This window comes from Chinchilla lanigera, unplaced genomic scaffold, assembly GCF_000276665.1.
Source record: "Chinchilla lanigera isolate Chin_1 unplaced genomic scaffold, ChiLan1.0 scaffold00133, whole genome shotgun sequence".
NCBI classification, from domain to species: Eukaryota; Metazoa; Chordata; class Mammalia; order Rodentia; family Chinchillidae; genus Chinchilla; species Chinchilla lanigera.
The window spans coordinates 3,263,147-3,284,206 of NW_004955534.1; the positions used below are offsets into that span (position 1 = coordinate 3,263,147).

A 21,060-nucleotide genomic window follows, 5' to 3' on the forward strand; every position below is an offset into this window, starting at 1 on the left:
TTTTTTTTGGTTTTTCTCCGGTACCGGGAACTGAACTCACAACCTTGCGCTTGCCAGGCAAGCGCTTTGCCGCTGAGCTAAATCCCCAGCCCCATATTTTTCATTTGAAAAACCATAAATGACAGTTTTACTAAACTTTTTTCCACTACACATGAAAAGTCTGCATTTTCACGCAATTTCATTCTGCTCACTTTTCTTTGTTCCCACACTGATAAGCTCCTTGGAGCTATATCCTTTCACTAATTCTCTATTTAAGACTAATTTCCTATCCATCAACCACATGCACTCAAAGACAATGACATATTTTAACGTGCAGTGTTCCATTTCTACATATCAGTTTCTGTTTCCTTTCATGAATTTTGTGAGTCAGAAATTAGGAAAGGGAATAGTGACTGTGGATAATTTGAAAAGGTAGTAGTGGGAAGGGCTAGTCTCTGCACGACAATATCTGGGACTTTACTGGGAAAACTAAAAGACTGAGATGATTCAACAGTAAGTGAGAAAGAGAATAATCTAGAAGATAATTTGCTTACACATATTGTGACTACAGCAGGATTATTTTAAGACTAAAAGTAGTGACCATACTGTCAACAGATGCCCTTCACATGTAGACTGTTTCAAAGAATGATGGCTTCAGCACAGTAACACAATAAGCCACTACATGATGGCTTACTTTGTCTAGGGTACTACTTGAAGGAGAACCAGGCAGAAGCTTCATGGTCTTGTTTGACATAACCTGAGAAGTCCTACAGAGCATTTCTACTGCAATCTCCTAGTAATCTGTGTGCTACTAAGTCCGATCCAAACTTAAGAAAGGTCAAAGACTTCTTATCTTAATGGAAAGAATGTAAAAGCATTACTGACCTATTTTTCAATCACTGAAAGAAACTAAAAGTGAAAGAAAAAACATTTGAGAAAATGTGATTAGGAGGAATGTACAACATTGTACGTAAGAGCAGAGGCCTCCAACTATTAAACTTTTATAATCTCTGTGCCACCTATGAAGGAAGAAACATGCATAGAAATCAGTAGAAATAGTGTACAATTAAGTCAATATTTCTTAATGTTAGCTGCACATTAGAAATATCATAGGAGCTTTTGGGCTGGGGATTTAGCTCAGCGGCAAAAGCGCCTGCCTGGCATGCGCAAGGTCGTGAGTTCAGTTCCCGGTACCGGAGAAAAAGCAAAAAAACCAAAAAAACAAAATACCCATAGGAGCTTTTAAGAATTTTGATACTCCGAAAAAGAAAACCCACAAATTGAGAAAAAATTTGGCCAACTATCCCTCAGATAAAGGACTTCTATCTGGAACATATGAGGAATTTTAAAAATCAGTCTCACAAAATTCAGAGATCCAATCCAAAAATGGGCATCTGAGATTAATACACACTTCTCAGATGAAGAAATGCAAATGGCAAATAAATATATGAAAAAATGTTCTTCATCAATTAGTCTTTCAGAAAATGCAAAGTAAAACAGCACTGGGGTTGCATTTCACCCCAGAAAGAATGGCTACCATCAAGAAATCAACCAATAACAAATGCTGATGGGGCTGTGGAGAAAAAGGAACCCTTCTCCACTGTTGGTGGGAGTGTAGACTGGTACAACTACCGTGGAAATCAGTGTGGAGATTCTTCAGTAAACTAGGATTAGATGTCCCATTCAACTGAACTATTCCCCCCTTGGGTATTTTTCCAGAAGAACTAAAAATATCATACCAAAGCGATATATGTGCACCCATGTTTATAGCAGCACATTTTGTCATAGTTATACGTTGAAAACAACCCAAATGCCCATCAACTGAGGAATGGATAAAATGGTGTGGTATTTTTATACAAGGGAGTATTATTGAGCTATAAAGAAAGAAAAAGTTGAGCCTTTTATAGGTAAATGGATACAACTAGAGACCATACTCATAAGTGAAATAAATCAGACCCACATGTGTAAACACTGTATTGTCTCCCTAGTGTAAGAACCCAAAAGAATAAATAAAATCTGAAAGGTACAATAGATATTGTGAAAGGGAAAGAATCTGCTCAAAAGGAAGGAACAACTGGGATGAGGGAAAGGAGAAAATAAGGAGGGGAAATACACACACACACACACACACACACACACACACACACACAAGATAGCTAAGGTAATTGTACTACTAATTTCTATTGGTTTATTGAAAGGAAGAGTTAATGGGGCTGGGGATTTAGCTCAGTGGCACAGCACCTGCCTGGCAAGCGCAAGGTCATGAGTTCAATCCCCGGTACTGAAAAGAAAAAGAAAAAAAGAAAGGACCAGTTAATGCTTAACTTTTGGACCAATTTTACATGCTTATATCTGGTAATCTGAATTCCTATCATCTTGGTTGTTTGAAATTCTGTATCATTTCTAATGTGTTTTTTATTATTTGTATTCCCTTTAAAATAAAAAAAGAATTTTGATACTCAGAGTCTAAATGAAGGTAGAGTGTGCAAACCTGGAGGAATCTGTATTTTTTAAAGTTCCCCAAGTAATTCCATTGCATAGCAATTGTTGAAGATGAATAACCTAACTAATCATAGCTTAGCAAGAAAATTAATGGCCTTTATTTTGACTCCTAACAGTCTAAGTTAACTGTTCTCCCTAAGAGACCTTTCATAGTGAATATGGGCTACTCAAGTTATGTACTGGAGACAACCTGAGAAAGTCAACTCTTAAAGGAGTGGTTAGATAAAAAGGCTGATGTCCCAAGATTTGTAGGGTTTCAAAAAAAAGATCTCTTTCCAAGAAAACGTAACAGTAGTCCACTGTGCTCTCTCTTGCATGGTGTCCCATCCTCATGCTGTAGTGTGCACTCCTTTCCTACATTTATGTGACCCAAACTTGCTCTGCAGAGCCTGTTTCTTTTCCTACCTTTAATAGAACTTTGCTACCACTAAAAAAGAAAAATTAATAGTAAAATTTCAAAAATCATGCTATTTAAAAATATTAGTAGCACTAGGGTTGTATTAAGCTGTAACCAATAATAGTCAAGGATTCAGAGGGAAAAATTTGAGACAGGGTTTTGCTATGGAGTTCATGCTGGCCTTGTACTCACTATGTAGCCATGGCTGGCCTCAAATTCATGCAAATCCTCCTGCCTCATTCTCCCAAGTGCCAGGATTACAGGCGTCCTCTACCACACCCAGCTAGACAGGAAAATTTATATTTCTAAAAATCTTTTCTGCAACATAGTTAACTTTCTTTTTAATTTTTCCCATGCACTCTAGTTAGAAATCTATGTGCTTTTTCTCGAGGTAAATTTTGGGCTATTTGAAGAAAGGAAGCATATCTTATTTACCTTTGTAGCCTAAATGGCTAGAATATAGTGACTCAATAATAGCTGCTAAATTAAATAATTAAAATGAGAAACCAAGAGTTATTTCATGACAAAGAAAAGGGGAGTATGTATCATTGAAAATAAAAAGGATTTAAGCAGGAATACATGAACTTAATTGCTCAATATACATATGAAAACCACAAAGTGATTGGAAATGGAATCTACTAGTCTAGGTGTCTTCCCAAAAAGCCCACTAATACAATACCTTAAATCTTTGAATGACCTAGTAAAAAGTAATGATGATAATAAAATTATGCAAAACCATGTGCATATGACAAACTACATGCATGCGAATACACACACATATATATAGGACCATTTACTAATGGTAAATGTTCAACCTAAATGAAAGTGTAACTTCATGTACACAAGAAAGTACTTTTCATCTTTGTTGAGTGTAAATTATTTTGGACACAGGTAGAAAAGTTTTATATTATGTTATAGTCCAGACTATTAGTTATATATAAAATTGTAACATGTACACTAAAGAATGGAGCTTGTCAATAGGATTTTTTAATTTCATGGCCTTCTTTCAAAAAATTAATTGACCTGAATGCTACATATCAACTTTGTTTTTCTTTTTTTTACAATAGTCACTCATTATGAGCATTCAGGTTACGAACTTTCACAGATAGCAATAATCGTTACATTATGAAAGTTCCCAGATGTGAAAACTTGCAGAAGTAGCTCAACCTAAATCTAGCCCTGTACCACCGTGTTAAGGTAACTGTACAAGTAAAAAGAGTTTATTTACAGTATGTGTGTGTATGTTTTTTTAATGCTTCACATTGGATATTTGTATCAAAGGTGTATAAGACTCACTTTATCGGAGTTATTCTGACTTACAAATGTTCTCCTGGAGCAGAACTGATTTGTAAGTCAGGGTCTTCATTAGGAAAGAAGACATCTAAGAAATCTAGGAAATCCACTCTTAAATATCAATTTATTATTTTAACCTATTGGCCTTGACCCATAGAAACTTTATTTCTCTGGGCTGTCCTTGTATTATGCTACCTTAATTGACTACAGATAAACCTCCTTTACTCATACACTTACAGATGAGTATATGTTACCATCAGTTGACTATACCTTGAATTGTGCATCTCTATTGCTGAAAAAGTGAAACCTACTTTCAATATTCTTTAAAAGTACTGCTCATTTGCTGAATATATTTATTAAATTCTCATATAGAAAAGGTACTAATTAAGAGTTAGTTATATATTTAGGATTGCATATGATCTTAAACCAGGATACTTTTAAGAGTCTGTGTTTAGCATCTTTCTGTGCAGAGAATACATCTATTTCTTTTTCTTTCTTTTCTGCCTGTCTCTGACTCTATATGTAACAACTGGACTTCAAATATAGCTTCAGAATTTTAATGATCTGATATTTCTCCACAGTGCTCAAGCACAACAGAAATTAGAACAAAAGCTTTGGCTTTACATTTACCTACACCCCCATTCAAGATCAAAAAGGCCGCAAAGAGCTGTCACTCCACTCTGAATTTATGGTTATCATTTATGAGATAGATACATTTCTGCGTAAATTTACAGACACTGGATTTTAACAAGCAGTGCAACTGCTCTAAATATTTCTCCATGTAAGCAGACTACATTCTTAGCTTCTTTTTCCTTGAGTTTCCTTTTTGTGCATGCAAAATGTCATTATTCAAATTCAGACAGATGAATGGAGCAGAGCCTCTTTGGAGACTTGAAAGTCTAGCCTTTTGCTTATTCTGAGATACTCATTATAAACCAGACATAACAGCTTAAGAAAATATCATAAATGCTCTGTCTGCATGCAATAGCATTATGAATATTGATGTTCAGTTTCTGTCAATCCTGTGGCTCTTTCTTATTTCATTCAAAGAATGGAATAAGATGATTGCCCTACTACGATATACATAGGATTATAGAATGAAGTTTGTGCATAATATCCCATTTAAGCTATAGCTTTTTCTCAAATATAGAGGCCAGAAAATATTTTCTATTGTTCTTATAGTAGTATTCCAAATTATAAGAAAACTGAGTCTTACAGAGATTTTTATTTACCCCAAACAAACTAGTTTGTAAATAGCAATTAGTACGTAACAAAACCAGTATTTCAATGAAGACCTTGATTATATGAAAATAAAATGACCTATTTTTGTCTAATATTATATTAACATTTCCTCAATAAGTAGTATGTAATTACATAACTAAGTGGGGGAATAACTAAGCTCTGTGTGCTAATGGTTTCACTCACAAACAAAAATAAATACAAAAGACCTTTGTCAGAATTAGAGGATCCTTGGATTATAGATATTTACTTCACTCAGCAGGGCAGAGTAGGCAGTTATGTCAGCAAGCAGAGCTTTTCTCTCTCTCTCTCTCTCTCTCTCTCTCTCTCTCTCTCTCTCTCTCTCTCTGACAGAGTCTTGATATGCAGTGCAGCCTGGCCCTAAACTCCCAATCCTCCTGCCTTAATCTCCCTAGGATTATAGGTGTCATTCCCTGCCATGAGTGCCTTGGATCCTCACTTTAAGAGCAAATAAACTGTACAAAAAATATAAAAGTTTTTTTTTGGAGGGGGCAAGAGAGCCTGAGAGTGCAGCTCAGTGGTATAGCACACATTTAAAATTCAAAATGCCTTGGGTTTAGTTCCGAGCAACACACACACAGAGACACACGTACACACACACACACACACACACACACACACACTGGAATTTCTTCTGAATTATAATCAGCAAATTCACAGAAGACACGACCAAGGGGTTGGCTGTCACTTAATTTCAAAATGGTATAGTGAATCGTACATTAAATTTTAAATGACACTTTTCATTAACAAGGAAATTTGGCCAAAATTAGTCAACTTTATAGAAACTTCCCTCCAAAGTAAGAATAAATGTTAAATAATATAGTTTTATAACATGTTATTTTACATAAACAACTAGAATAAAAATGTTTTTTCATGTCCATTGTTGTGTAGCAGCAAAAATTCTGAAAGTGTGCATCTGTTATGTAGCAACTGATCAAATTGCACTACTTGATCAGCCAAAGGGACTGGTGGTGACAGGTTGTCAGGATTATAATTTTCATAACTCAGTCTCCTCTGAGCCACTCTAATTAGGCTATATTAATAATAATCACATTAATCAACACTTTTTGTCAATCACTTTTACCAAAAGAGTACAGACAATTTTTAGGGGTAACTATTATTGCAGATCATTTTCTACCACTTTCCAATCCTCAGGAAAACTGTAGTATGTACTGAAAACTCAGTATCCTCAGATAAGAAGGGACTGTATAATACCCCAGATATATCCTCATCCCTCTGAGAATGGGTGGTTCTGAAACACTTGCACCGAGTGCATCAAATGGTCCACAGGGAATAAAACAGAGTGGAGAGCTTTTTGTATCCCTTAGCTCTGATGTACAGTGGGGCATGTGCAAATAAGAATTCATCCACCCTGAATAGCATTCCTGAGCTTTGGGTGACCAGGTTACCATAAATCCTAGGATTCTGCTGATACTTGATGCCTATCTGAAAGTAATAAAGTTGTTTGATCTAACTTGTATGACTAGATCTAAGAAATGTAGTTGTTAGAGGTATATCTGCCACAACAGCTGGTCCCTTTCCAAAGTTAAGAAACCTAGCAATTATCTTTACCCATCATTAAGTGGTCTGTAAAACCAATCTTAGGATTATGGTCTATTCATCTGTAAATGTAAAGTATATTTAGATAAGATATATCATGCAATATCTAAAATATTACAGGAGAGGGAGACAACATGGCTGAATAGAGGAGGAGCATCTTTCGGAGCTCCTCAGTGAAATTCAGCTAAAACACAAGTAATTGGAAGAAAGGGAAGAGACATACACCCTGAAACTAAAATCACTGACATAAGAGACTAATAGATCAAATTAAACATAGATAAAAGACTTAATGAAATGGCCAGCCAGCCCACCGACCCGGCTGCGGGTGGGTCACTGGATTGAGATGACTGCCAACCATCCTTAGAATCTTAAAAGAAGAAGAAAAAAAAAAAGGTTATACTAAAATAATGTGGCTAAATCAATCCAATATGGGATAGACTTGGGATATAAGGTCCTCTGCCTCTTGTGCCTTTCTCCAAACAGAAGATACTACAGTCCAGCAGCAAACTGTGCCTAAACGGAGTAGTCCCTCCTTAAAGATTGGACGGTTTCCCTTTTTTTTTTTTTTTTTTAATTTTTTCTTTCCTTTTTTCTTTTTCTTCTTTTTTCTTCTCTTTTACTTTTCTTTTTTCTTTTCTTCCCATTCCTTCCGTGCACAAGACACAAATTATCCATGAACAAGATAAAAGACTACAGGTCTGCATAATAAATGGAACAGCTAACCCCTCGCCTGTAACTTGTGGTTAGAGAGGCATGGGAATTAAACAGCCTCCTACCTCAGGACTGTGCAGCCCTGGACTGTCGTCATGCTGCAGGTGGGGGGGAGCAGGAAAGCACCCACAGCACCCCACTATTGTGCCCAAGGAAGTGACAGAGTACAGCAGAGGTGGGTGATGGTGGCAGTGGAATTTGTAAAGCAATGAATGGGAAGTTAGTATCCCACCTTTGGAAAGGAGTAAGAATTGGGAATGAGCAGCATTGGACTACAATAGCAGGAGCAGAGGACAAGACCATATCAAAGCATCTCACCCCACCCTGCAACAAACAACCTGAGAGGACAGAGACTTGCCAGTGGAAGAGAAGCACAGAAGGCTGAGCAAGGAACAGGAGGAAGCAAAGGTGCACAGGACTGGGCATAGTGCTGTGTCTCTGTCTGAGAAAAATGCAGCAACTGGGAGAAAGACACTGCTAAGAAAAACAGGATAAGGAGTGGGAGGCCACGGAGGGATATACAGAAAGTACTGGCAGAAGACTCAGACACCAGGCCCCCACACCTGGAGGACAAGATCAGCCTCAAATCAAGCACAAATTCTACTGCAGTCGTGGCAGTGTTATCCAATAGTTTTGGACTCTTGGTGGACATCAGAGGAATTTTCTTTATTTATTTAATTTAATTTTTCTTCTTTTTGCCAGTTTATTATTTTTTTCTCATTCCTTTTCCTTTATTTTTGTCTTTCAGCTATAGTTTTGCTCGAATCTATTCATCGTCTTTCCCCCTTCCCTCAATTTACCTCACTAGACTTAATCATATTTTCATATGAGTGAAGTCTTTCTAATTTTCTGGTCAACTTCAATAACCCATTATTTACTCCCTTATTCTTTCTCTTCTACCCTGTTCTCTAATTTCCCAAAGCTTGTGTGATCATCCTACACCCTGGCATCTACTTTATTTCTTTTAAGTTATCTCTGTTCTATCCACTATCCTTCTTAAATTTCCCCACCACAGGGTAAAACCAGTCTATCAAGGAGAAACATTTTTCATACAGACTCCCAATTTAGGATCCATTCTATTATATAACTGTAGATTTTGCTTCTATGGTTAAAGGTACAAGATTAATAATTACCACAGTTTGTCAGTTTCTAAACTGTGCTCGAGGCTATTGTCAGTGTTAATTATACTACTTTAGCTAGGATGTCATATCTGTTTTAATTAGTTGTTCTCACTTCTATAACAATACTGTGAAGTTCTGGGTTGATACCCTTCCCATACCCCAGCAATAAAGGACTATGGACTGAGCCAAAGAGATACCAAAATCTCACTTTTAATTAATTAGAAGTAGGATTTTTGGATGGACACAAACAAAGAACCTCTTACATGCAGAAGACAAGCTCAAAAACAAACCTGGCCTAGAGAGGCCTTGATATTGGTGATAAAGTTGCCTACTACAAAAATTTACAATTAACACAGAAAACAAAATAAAAGCTGTTCAAATACAAAATGACAAGACACACAAGCAAACTGCAAGCTCAGACCTCCAGCCCAAACAGAACAAGTCCTAGAGAAAGCAGGATAGCAGAAAATGGAAGAAACACACCTGACATTTCTGAAATGATAGCAAAAAGGGAAAGAACAAATCTATGAGGTGAAAGAGGAACTCAGATCACAAATAACCTCTCAGGTTAAAAAAAAAAAAAGAAAAGAAATGTCAACATTTATAGAGGAATTGCTCAAGAAGTCTAGAGTAGCAACAGAAAAAAATAGATGATGATAGGAAGAGGAAGGACATTGAATGATCAATATGGAAAAGAAATAGATTGCTATAAATGGATTCTAAAAGATATCCAGGAAATTAAAAATTCCATTGAAAACTAGCAAAACTGCTTGAATGAAACTGAAGATAAACTTTCAGACCTTCCGGGTTCTCAGCTAGTGATCATGAAAAGAAAGATCTCTTGAAAATAATAAAAGATGCAGAAATAACAATTCAACACCTGAAGACAAGGCAAAGAACAATTATATAACAATAATTTTTGTCTTTGGAAAAGATGGAGTCAACACAAATGACATAAAAATAATCCATTTGCAGAAGTAATAGCAGAAAATTTCCCAAGCCTGGGAAAGAATGTGACATACGAATAAGTGAAGCATATAGAACTCTGATTACCCTAAATCAAAATAAATCTATACCCAGACATATAATAAGCAAGATCCCAGAAATTCAGCACAAGACCAAAATATTACAAGCTATTAGAGAAAAGAAGCAGATCACCTATAAAGGAAAGCCCATCAGAATCATGGAAGATAACTCAACACAAACCATCAAATCAAGAAGAGCTTGGAGTGAAGTATTTCAGGTTCTGAAAGAAAATAACTTCCATCCAGATTGATGTACCCTGCAAAACTATCTTTCAAAATTAGTGGAGAAGTAAGATATTTCCATGAGAAAGAACACCTGTTGAAATACATGACCACCAAACCAACACTACAAAGAGTACTGAACGATATTCTAGAAAGAGATAAAAATTATCACAATTCCAAGAAAAACAGCAGAAAGAAACAATTAAGCAGCGCAAGCAATTAAACAGAGGAGAAACATAGGGAACCCACATCAGGAATGTAACATGACAAAGATAAGCCAATACATATCAGTTATAATCATCAATGTAAATGACCTCAATTCACCAGTCAAAAGAAACAGACTGACAGATTGATCAAGAAGCAAGATCCAACAATATACTATATACAAGAAAGACTTCTAACTAAAAAATAAATTCATAGACTAAAAGTGAAAGGATGATAAAAAAAATACTGCATGCAACAGGAACCCAGAAAAAAGCAGGAGTAGCTATTCACTTTGCAGACAATGTGAACTTCAAACTAAAAATGATCAAAAGAGATAAAGAAGGTCATTACATACCTGTTAGGGGAAAACTTCTTCAGGAGGAGATAACAATCATAAATATGAATACAGCAAATATGTGAGCATGAAACTATATAAGAGAAATATTAGTAGACATAAAATTCAAATGAGCAATAATGCAAATGAAATGGGAGAACTTAATACCCTACTGTCAAAAAAAAAAGTACCCCACTGTCACAAATAGATAGATCAACCAGACAAAATATCAGCAAAGAAATATCAGAACTGAACAAAACCTGTGGAAAATAGGACTAAGTAGATATTTACAGTGTGTTCCACCCAACGAAGTGAAAATACACATTCTTTTCACATGCACATGGACCGTTCTCTAAAATAGACTTTATACTAGCCCATAGAAGATGCTTAAGTAAATGCAAAAGAATCGAAATTATCCCATGTATGTTAACTGCCCATAGTGCAATGAAATTGGAAATTAAAGACAAAAGAAACCACAAAAAAATCTATGAACACATGGAAATAAATAACACTCTCTTGTACAACCAATGGATCACAGATGAATTTAAAGGAGAAATTAAAGAACATCTACAATTAAATGAAAATGTAGATACAACATACAAGAACCTGTAGGATGCAATGAAAGCAGTCCTAAGAAGGAAATTTATAGCAGTGAATTCTCACATAAGGAAAACAGAATGAGCAAAGAGACAACATAATGTTGCACATAAAGCTTCTATAGAAAGAAGAGCAAGTCAAGTCCAAAGCCTATAGAAGGGAGGAAATTATAAAGATCAGAGCAGAAATTAATGCATTTGAGACTAAGAAAACAATACAAGAACGAATGAATCAAAGAGCTGATCCTTTTCAGGAATAAATAAAATTGAAAAACCTTAGGAAATCTTATCAAAGAAAGAAAAGACCCCGATTCATTCAGTGTGGAATGAAAACGGTGAAATCACTACAGATCCTGTAGAAATTCAAAAAATCAACTATATCTACTTTGAAAATCTATACTCTCAGAGCCTTGGATATAGTTCAGTGGCACAGTGCCTGCCTGGCAAGTGCAAGGTCCTGAGTTTGATTCCTGGTACCAAAAAATTGGAAAAAAAAATGAAGATATATACTCTCATTGGATAGAAAACACAAAAAATGGACAGATTTCCGTATATATATGAATTACCAAAGCTGAATCAAGGACACAAAAATTCTGAATAAACCAATATCAGTCAATGAAGTTGAAAATGTAATTGAAAATTTACCAACGAAAAAGAGCCCAGGTCTCGATGGATCTAGTGCTGAATTCTACAACAAACTTAAAGGAGATATAATACCAATACTTCTCAAAGTCTTTAATGAAATTAAAAGGGTAGCAATACTTCCTAACTCATTCCTGGAGGCAAGTTTTACCCTTAAATTAAGACCAGAGAAAGACCCAACCATAAAAGAAAACTACAGGCCAATCTCCCTAATGAAAATAGATGCAAAAATCCACAATACGATACTAGCAAAGAGAATGCAACAAATCAGCATGGCCAAGTGGAACTGATCACAAAAATGCATGGATGGTTCAATATAGGAAAATCAGTAAAAGTAATACACCATATTAATAGAGCCAAAGACAAAAATTACATGATCATCTCAATAGACACAGATAAACATTTGACAAGTTCAACATCCATTCATGATAAAAGCTCTACAGAAAATTGGAATAAATGATCTTTATCTCAATCAGATAAAAGCCATCTATGACAAACCAACAAGCAGCATCATACTAAATAAACAATAACTTAAAGCTGTAAATCTAAAATCAGAAAAAGACAAGCATGTCCCATATCACTACTGCTGTTCAACATAGTTGTAGAAACACTAACCAGTGCAATTAGAATAGAGAGAGACATAAAATGAATAAGGACAGGGAAGGAAGTTAAATTATCATTATCTGCAAATGACATGATACTCTATACAGAAAACCTCAAAAACTCCACCAAAAGACTTTAAGATTTAATAACCAAATTCAGTAGCACAGCTAAATACAAAGTCAAGACTCAAAAATCAGTAGCAATCTGTACACAGACAGTAAACTCACTGAGAGAGAAATTAGGGAAACCACATCCTTCACAATGGAATCAAACAATGAAATACTTAGAAATCAATCTAACAGGGGAAGTGAAGGAGCTACATAGTGACAATTATAGTATGCTGAAAATAAATATCAAACAGGATATCAGATAATGAAAAGTTATCTTTGCTCATACATAGAAAGAACATCACTGTGAAATTGGCCATTCTCCCAAAATTGTTATACATATTTAATGCAATCCCAATCAAAATACCATTAGCATACATTACAGAATTACAGAAAATATTCCTAAAATTCATCTGAAACCAGAGGAGACCTAGAATACTACAGGCAGTCCTGGACAATAAAGGCAAGGCAAGAGGCATCACAAAGCTGCTCTGATAAAATCAACATGGTTACAGTAAAAAATACAAACACAAACACACTCAGCCACCTTATCTTTTACAAAGTGGCCAAACAGGTTCACTGGAAGACAAATAACCTCTTTAATATATGCTGCTGGAAAAACTGGCTTTCCATATGCTGAAGACTAAAACTAGATCCATGTCTATCATCATGCACTAAAGTCAAAATGCATCAAAGATCTAAATATTGGAATAGAAACAGTAAATCTACTGGAAGAGAAAGTAAGTAGAAATCATGAAGACATAGGAGTAGGTAGAGAGTTTATGAACAAAACCAAGAGTGCATGGGAAATACTTTAAACAATCAACAGCTTGGATCTAATCTTATTAAAATGCTTTTGCATGGCAAAGGAAATCATTAACAGTGTTCAAAGGCAACACACAGAGTGGGAAAAATTTTAGCCAGTTGTCCCTCACACAAAGGACTTTATCTGGAACCTACATAGAATTGAAAAAAATCAGGCTCCCAAAATTCAAAGACCCAATTCAAAACTGGGCTTCTGAGGTGAATACAAATTTCTCAGATGAAGGAATACGAATGACAAATAACTATATGAAAAATGTTTAATATCACTAGTCATTGAAAAGATGTAAATTAAAACAACACTGACATTCCATTTCTCCCCAGAAAGAATGGCTGTCATCAAGAAATCAACCAATAACAAATGCTGGCAGGGCTGTGAGGAGAAAGGAACCCTTCGTCCACTGTTGACGGGAGAACAACCACTGTGGAATCAGTGTGGAAATTCCTCAAAAAGCTAGGATTAGAGGTCCCATTCCACACAGCTATTCCCCTTCTGGGTATCTTTCCAAAACAACTAAAAACATCACACCATAGAGATATACGTGCATCCATGTTTATAGCAACACAATTTGTAATAGGCAAACATTGGAAACAACCCAAATGCCCATCAACCGAGAAATGGATAAAAATGACGTGGTAGTTTTGTACAATGGAGCATTACTCAGCTATAAAGAAGGATAAACTTGAGACTTTTATAGGTAAATGGAAGCAACTTGAGATCAAACTCACAAGTGAAATAAATCAGACCCACAAATTGAAACATCGTATTGTCTCCATTGTGTGAGAAAGTGAAAGGGTAAATAATTTCTAAAATGTGCAAGAGATATTGTGAAATGGGAAAAATTGTTCAAAAGGAAAAACAAAATAGGATAGGTGAAAGAGGAAAGGACAGTAGGGGAAAAGAAAGAAATGCAGGTCAGTTTTACTATTAGCGTTTCTAAGTTCACTCAAGTAGAAGGTTTGTGCTAACACAATTGGAGAAATTTTTATGCTCATATTTTGTAGCCTGAGCACCTACTTTAAAGATAACAACATGTAATGCATTAGCTATTGATATTATCCTATTATTTTCTTACAAAAATTTGTTTTATCTTTTTTCCATAAAATAAAATTCTAAAAAATTTACAGTAGTGTGACATTCCAGGAATTTCACAATGGTGAGAAATATTATCTGTAAGTTTTTTGCTACAAAAATCTTTATACAGTTAAGCAAGAAAAGATACTGTAAGAGCTGTAAATAACCAAAAGCTATAGTTAGAGACAGCAGGTTTTCTCAAGAGAATTTAAAGCCTGAGAGTTACAGAATGGCACATCCTTAGAACAGTTGAAACTAAAAACTTAGACTCATTGAAAGTTTTTATTTTATTCTGGTTCCATTTGGGCTATTTGTCCTTCTATAATATTATTTATTCATATCTGTCAAGTAAGGTGATATAGACTGATTTCAGAGGTATCTTCTAGCCTTATATTCTATGACTTTAGGAGCCTGTTAGAACTTAATTTGTTTATTTATGACATCACCATAGTAGAACATAGATATTTTACCTACAAACTTATTTTGTACATGTTTTCCACTTACTCCTGCTGTTATTCCTTCTGTTTGGAATCATTTTCTTCAGTCTAAAGAATTTATTTAGGATTTGTTGAGCTAAAGATGTGTTGTCAATGAGTTCTTTCATCTTTTGCTTATATGATGATGCCATTCTTTTCCTTTATTTTGGAAGGATACACCTAGGTTTAGAAATCTGTATCACAAGTGTTTCTGCATTTTAAAAAATGGCATTGCATTGACTTTGGTTTTCATAGAGTCTACTGAAACGTCAGCTTTCCATTAAAATAATGTCTCTTTTCTTTGAATGCTTTGAAGATTTTTGCTTTCATTACTGGTTTTCAGTAGTTTGATTATGACAAGAACAATTATGGTTTTATTTGTATATATTTTATTTGGAGTTTGGTGAGTGGTATGAATAAGTTAAGACATTTAAACATGTGGAAATTTCTTGTCTACTGTCTTTTCAAATACTATTTCTTCCTCATTTTCTCTCCTCCATTCTACAGCAAAACCTTTGTGATTGTGTTCTAACTCTTGTATGCTCTTTGTCGCATTTTTTATAACTCCAATTTATTTTAGTATGATCAAAACAATAAGTGATCAAAATAATAAAGTTGTATTCAATTTTTAGTTTTCACGGAATATTTACTTAGCAAAACCATTCTAATGGATCTTCTAGAATTTTTATATTTAAGGAGACTGCTTTTTGAAGAAATTGCATGTGAGCATTCAAAGTTTGAAATTTCAAGAAGGCTGGGAAAAATATGTTCTATGCTGAATGAGCATTGCCTCAGACACACAGATTTTGTAAAATTTATTTTTAGTGGATATATGAAAACATAAAACTTTCCACATTAATCAGGCACTATATTATGATTTGATAATACATACATTATGGACATTTAAATTGGACTAAATATGTCTATTTCTTTAAACATTTATCATTTCTTTATGGAGAAAACTCAAAAATCATTTCTTCTGTGTTTTTGAAATGTACAGTGTACTATTGTTATCTATAGGCACTTTACTGAGCAATAGCACAAGAGAATTACTTCCTCTGACCTAATGGTAACTTGGAATCCATTGATCAGTCTTTTCCCACTCTTCTCCCAGCCCTACATTTCCAGGTCTCTTGTAACCACCAATCTACTTTCAACTTATATAACATCAAATTATTTTAGATTCCACATTCTAATGAGATTATGTGGCTATTGGCTTTCTCCATCTGACTAATTTCACTTAACATAATTGTCTATTTCTGTCACTACTCCCATGGCTGATAGGATGTCATTTTGTGTGTGTGTGTGTGTATATATATATATATATATATATATATATATATATTCTCCTCATATAAGCTAGGCATATACTCTACAGTGAGTACATGCCCAGGCTTTGTTTCAAGATATTAATATTTTATATTGACTTGTCTTCAAATTTACTACTCTTACCTTCTATTGTGCTTTCTTCTATGAAATTATCTAGCTTTTAATTTGGGATATTTTCCTTTTAAAATATTACATTTCTTTCTTTTTTCCACCCTTTAATCCATATGATTTAACATTTTTTATTTTAAAAAGAAGAAAGAAAAAAGTAACAATAAATCAAGCGTTTCAACACTGGTTTATAGGAGAGTTACAATAATTTATACTTTTCATATTCTTGTCTCTGTAGTAGTTATTCAGAGTACAAGATATAGGCATGATACCTTGTGAAAACAATTTTCGCACAAGACTTTCTTTTGTATGAACAAAGAAAAACTAACTGTGTTGTGCATAAATATATTTTTTCTTTTTCCCTTCCTTCCATTCCACTTCCTTTCACTACATTTTGCCATTTATTTTGAATAATTTCTTCCCAATTTACAATATCTCTTATACATCTTGGACCTTATGTACTTGTTCAGTTTCTCACACTAGTGAGACAATACAGTGTTTACACATATGAGTCTAATTTATTTCACTGATAAATGTGGTCTTTTTTATCCATTCCTAGGCTGATGGGCATTTATATATTACAAATTATGCTGCTATAAACATAGGTGCATATATATTGCTGTGGCATGATGTTTTTAATACTTCTGGGAAGATACCCAGAAGAGGAATACCTGGGTGGAATCAGAAGAAGAATAACTGGGTGGAATGGGACCTCTAATCCGAGTTTTTTGAGGAATCTCCACAATGATTTCCGAAGTGGCTGAACCAGTATACACTCCCTCCAACAGCGGGAAAGTTGTTCCTCTTTCCCCACAGCCCTGCCAACAGTTGTTATCAGTTGATATTTTGATTATAGCCATTCTTTCTGGGGTGAGATGGAATCTGAGAGTTGTTTTGTTACATCTCTCAAATGAACAATGATGTTGAATATTTTTTCATGTATGTATTTGCCATTTGTATTTCTTTATCTGAGAAGTGTGTATTCACCCCAGATGCCTATTTTTGGACTGGGTCTTTGAATTTTAGGGGTCTGATTTTTTTCAATTTTTTTATATGTTCCAGTTATAAATCTTTTGTCTGAAGGACAACTGGCTATAATTTTTTCCCAATCTGTGTGTAGTCTTTTCACTCTGTTGGTGATTTATTTTGTCATGCAAAAGCTTTTTAATAAGGTGAGATCCTATTTGTTGATTATTTATAATATTTCCCTTGCAGTCTGGGTTGTGTTCATGAAGTCCCTGTTTATACCTATGTCTTTGAGATTTCTATTAATTGTCTTCTCTAGGAAATTAGTTTTCAATTTTAATATTTAGATCTTTGATACATATGACTTTTGTTTAATGCGTGATGATAGACATGTCTCCTTATTTACTCCTCAGCATGAGGAAAGCCTGTTTTTCCAGCACCATTTATTAAAGAGACTATCTTTCTTACAGCAAACGTGCTTGGCTCCTTAGTCAAAGATAAGGGGACTGAGTCTTTAGGGTTGTGCCTGCAACTTCTCTTCTGTTCCAGTAATCCTCAAGCTTGTTTTTACCACAATACCGTGCTGATTTTATCACAGTAGTTCTGAAGTATAATTTGAGGTCTGGGACTGTGATGTCCCCTAACTTGCTTTGCCGCCCAGAATTTCTTTTGCTATTCTAGGTCTCTTCTGATTCCAAATAAATTTTAGGAGGTTTTTCTCTAGATCTGTAAGGCGTTCTAATGGTATGTTGATTGGGATTGCATTAAATCTGTATAGTAGTTTTGGGGGTATGGCTATCTTCACTATCTTTGTTCTTCCTATTCAAGAACAAGGGATATCTCCGTTTTCTGATATCCTGTTCAATCTTCTTTTTTTAGGTATTGTAACTTCCACTATACAGATCTTTTATGTCCTTTGTTAGAGTGATTACTAAATATTGCCCTTAATTTGGATTTGATTGTAAAGAGTGTGCTTTCCTTAATTTCTGTCTCTGAATTTGTTCCTTGTGTACTGGAATGTTATGAATTTTTGAGTGTTGACTTTATATCCCACTTCACTACTGAATTTGGATATTAAATCTACATATTTTTGGTTGAGTTTTGGGGGCCTTCTATGTACAGTATCAAGTCATCTGCAAATAATGATAATTTAACTTCTTCCTTTCCTATATTTATTCTCTTCGTTTTTTCTCTTCTCTAATTGCTCTAACTAATGTTTCCAGATTGAGATTGAAAAAGATTGGTGATAATGGGCTTCCTTCTCTTAGTCCTGATTTAGAGTGTAAGATTTCATTTTTTGACCATTTAATATGATGTTAACTGTTGGTTTGTGATTGATGGATTTTATAACATTAAAATAAATACCATCTATTCCAATTTTCTGTAGTGTTTTAATCATGAATGGGTGTTGGACTTTATCAAATGCTTTTCTGTATCTATTAAGATGATCATGTGATTTTTGTCCTTGGTTCTGCTAATATGGTGTATTATGTATTGATTTGCATCTGTTGAACCATCCCTGCATCCCTGGGATGAGTCCTACTTGGTCATAATGTATGACTGAGGGTGTGTTTTGAGAAGTCTGCTGTGATTCTGATTTGCTTTCCTTTATAGGTGATGTGTTTCTTTTCTCTAGCTGATTTTATTATTTTATTTTTGTGCTAAATTTCTGGAATCTTGATTATTATATGTGTTGATACAGATTTATTGTGGTCATGCCTTTTTGGAGTTTTATGTGTTTCATTTACTCATATGTCAAGTGCATTATCCATGTTTGGGATGTTTCTGCCATTAGTTCTGTGAAGAGGTTTTAAATGGCTTTTGTGCTGTCTCCAACTTTCTCACTGACTCAAGCGAATCTTATGTTCTTCTTTGCTTTATCCAGTAGCTGTTGGATTGATTTTTCATGGTCTCTTGCTATTTTTAAGACACCTTTCCTTTCTTGGTCGCTAGTAACATTCCTGTTTTCTAGATCTGATATTCTGTCCTTTCAATCTACCGTGCATATTTTGAATGGAGTTTTTTATCACCTGCATTTCTGTTTGGATCTGCTTCACTGATTCCATTTCTTTTTTTTCTTTTTTTTTTTGGTTTTGGTTTTTCTGCGGTACCGGGAACCGAACTCAGGACCTTGCGCTTGCCAGGCAGGCACCTTGCCGCTGAGCTAAATCCCCAGGCCCCTGATTCCATTTCTTGTCTGTGTTTGTTATTCATGGTTTCCATCATTTTCCTGAGCTCCTTTATTTATTTCTCTGTGTCTGCTTTATTGCCTTTCATTTTGATAGTCATTTCTTTTTGCACCTTAGAGATGAGTTTTTCTATGGCCTGTTCCATTAGTTTTTTCACTTCTGCTGTTATCATTTCAGAGAGTTCCATCTGTTGGCTTCAATTTCCTCTATCTCTTTGTGTTCTAGACTTGTCCTGAGGGGGCTGGGCATTTTGGATTGCGTTTTGCTTCTTCATCCTGGTATTTTCTTGTTTATATGTTATTTTGTTTTCTATGTTGATGCTTTTAGATTTCTTATGTTAGATAGCCTTTTCACTGCCATGGAGGATTTCCTAGGAGATATCTGTTATTACAGATGTCTTCTAGATGTAGGTGGTTCTTGATCCTTATGTCTATCCCAAGAACCTACTTTACCAATGTATTAAGATTGAGGAGTTGCTATCTATTTGATTTAGGGCCCATTCCTTTGGTACTGGACAATGATGTTGCTTATGATCACTTACAATTGCAATGTTGTCATACAGGGAGAAAATTCATTACAGCATGTGTGACATCCTGGTTAAATAGTTCACTTGACAATAACAGTAGACTGAGGTACAACCTGTATACTGACAAACTGTTGTCACTATTAGTCTGATATCTATAACTTGAGGAGCAATGTCTATAGAAATATAATGTAATTAAACTTATACCAGGAAATTATATACAATGATTTTCCACTTAGTAAAGTGATTTTTTTCCTGTTATTGAGGGGGATTGGGAGGATAGGGTTAGGATGAAGAGATGAATGAGGTTAAATATAGTAGGAGCAAGGTTGGAGGGCCCAGGATGATCATCCAAGTTTGGGGTAGTTGTAGGACACCGGAGGGAAGGATTGGAGGAGAAGGCCTAGGAGATTTGAAGTGAACCAGAAAGAGAAGAGATGATGTTTATTCACATGAAAACTAATAAAGCCAATTGAAGTAGTTAATTAAAGGAGGGAGAGGATGAATAGAATAAAACAAAAATAAAAGGTAGAGATCTAAATCATGAATGAGAGAGAAAAAAGGAAGAAAAGAAAAAAGAGAATAAAGAAAAGAAGAAAAAAGTAAAAATATCCTCACACTCTAAAAAAAAACAATAAAAAGGAAAACATAACAGTACAAAACAAAACAGAGAGAAAACAAGAAAGAAAAGGAAAAACAAATAAACAAACAAAAAGAAAGAAAGAAACAACAAACACAAATCAAAAAACAAAATGGAAATAAAGTAAAACAAAACAATAATCCAACCAAATACCAAGTGGAAACCCAATCAGACAGAGAAAAATGAAAGTAGTGAAATTCCTCTAGTGTTTATAGTTCTACAGTAGGTCCAAGTCAGATCCCAGAAATGCATATTTTGGCCAAGACTGGGTTTTTACCAGATTTGGGTCAGACATTTATCTCTGAATTTGGGGGGGTAAGATTAGTTTTCTTTGGCTGCAGTTCTCCTCAGTCATTTAGAAAAAAAAAAGAGAAAA

At 34.8% G+C, this 21,060-nt stretch overlaps 1 pseudogene; it reads left to right on the forward strand.

The window, feature by feature from the left end:
- LOC102026795 overlaps positions 1–21,060 on the forward strand; it is a 91,555-nt pseudogene that overhangs the window by 1,160 nt on the left and 69,335 nt on the right.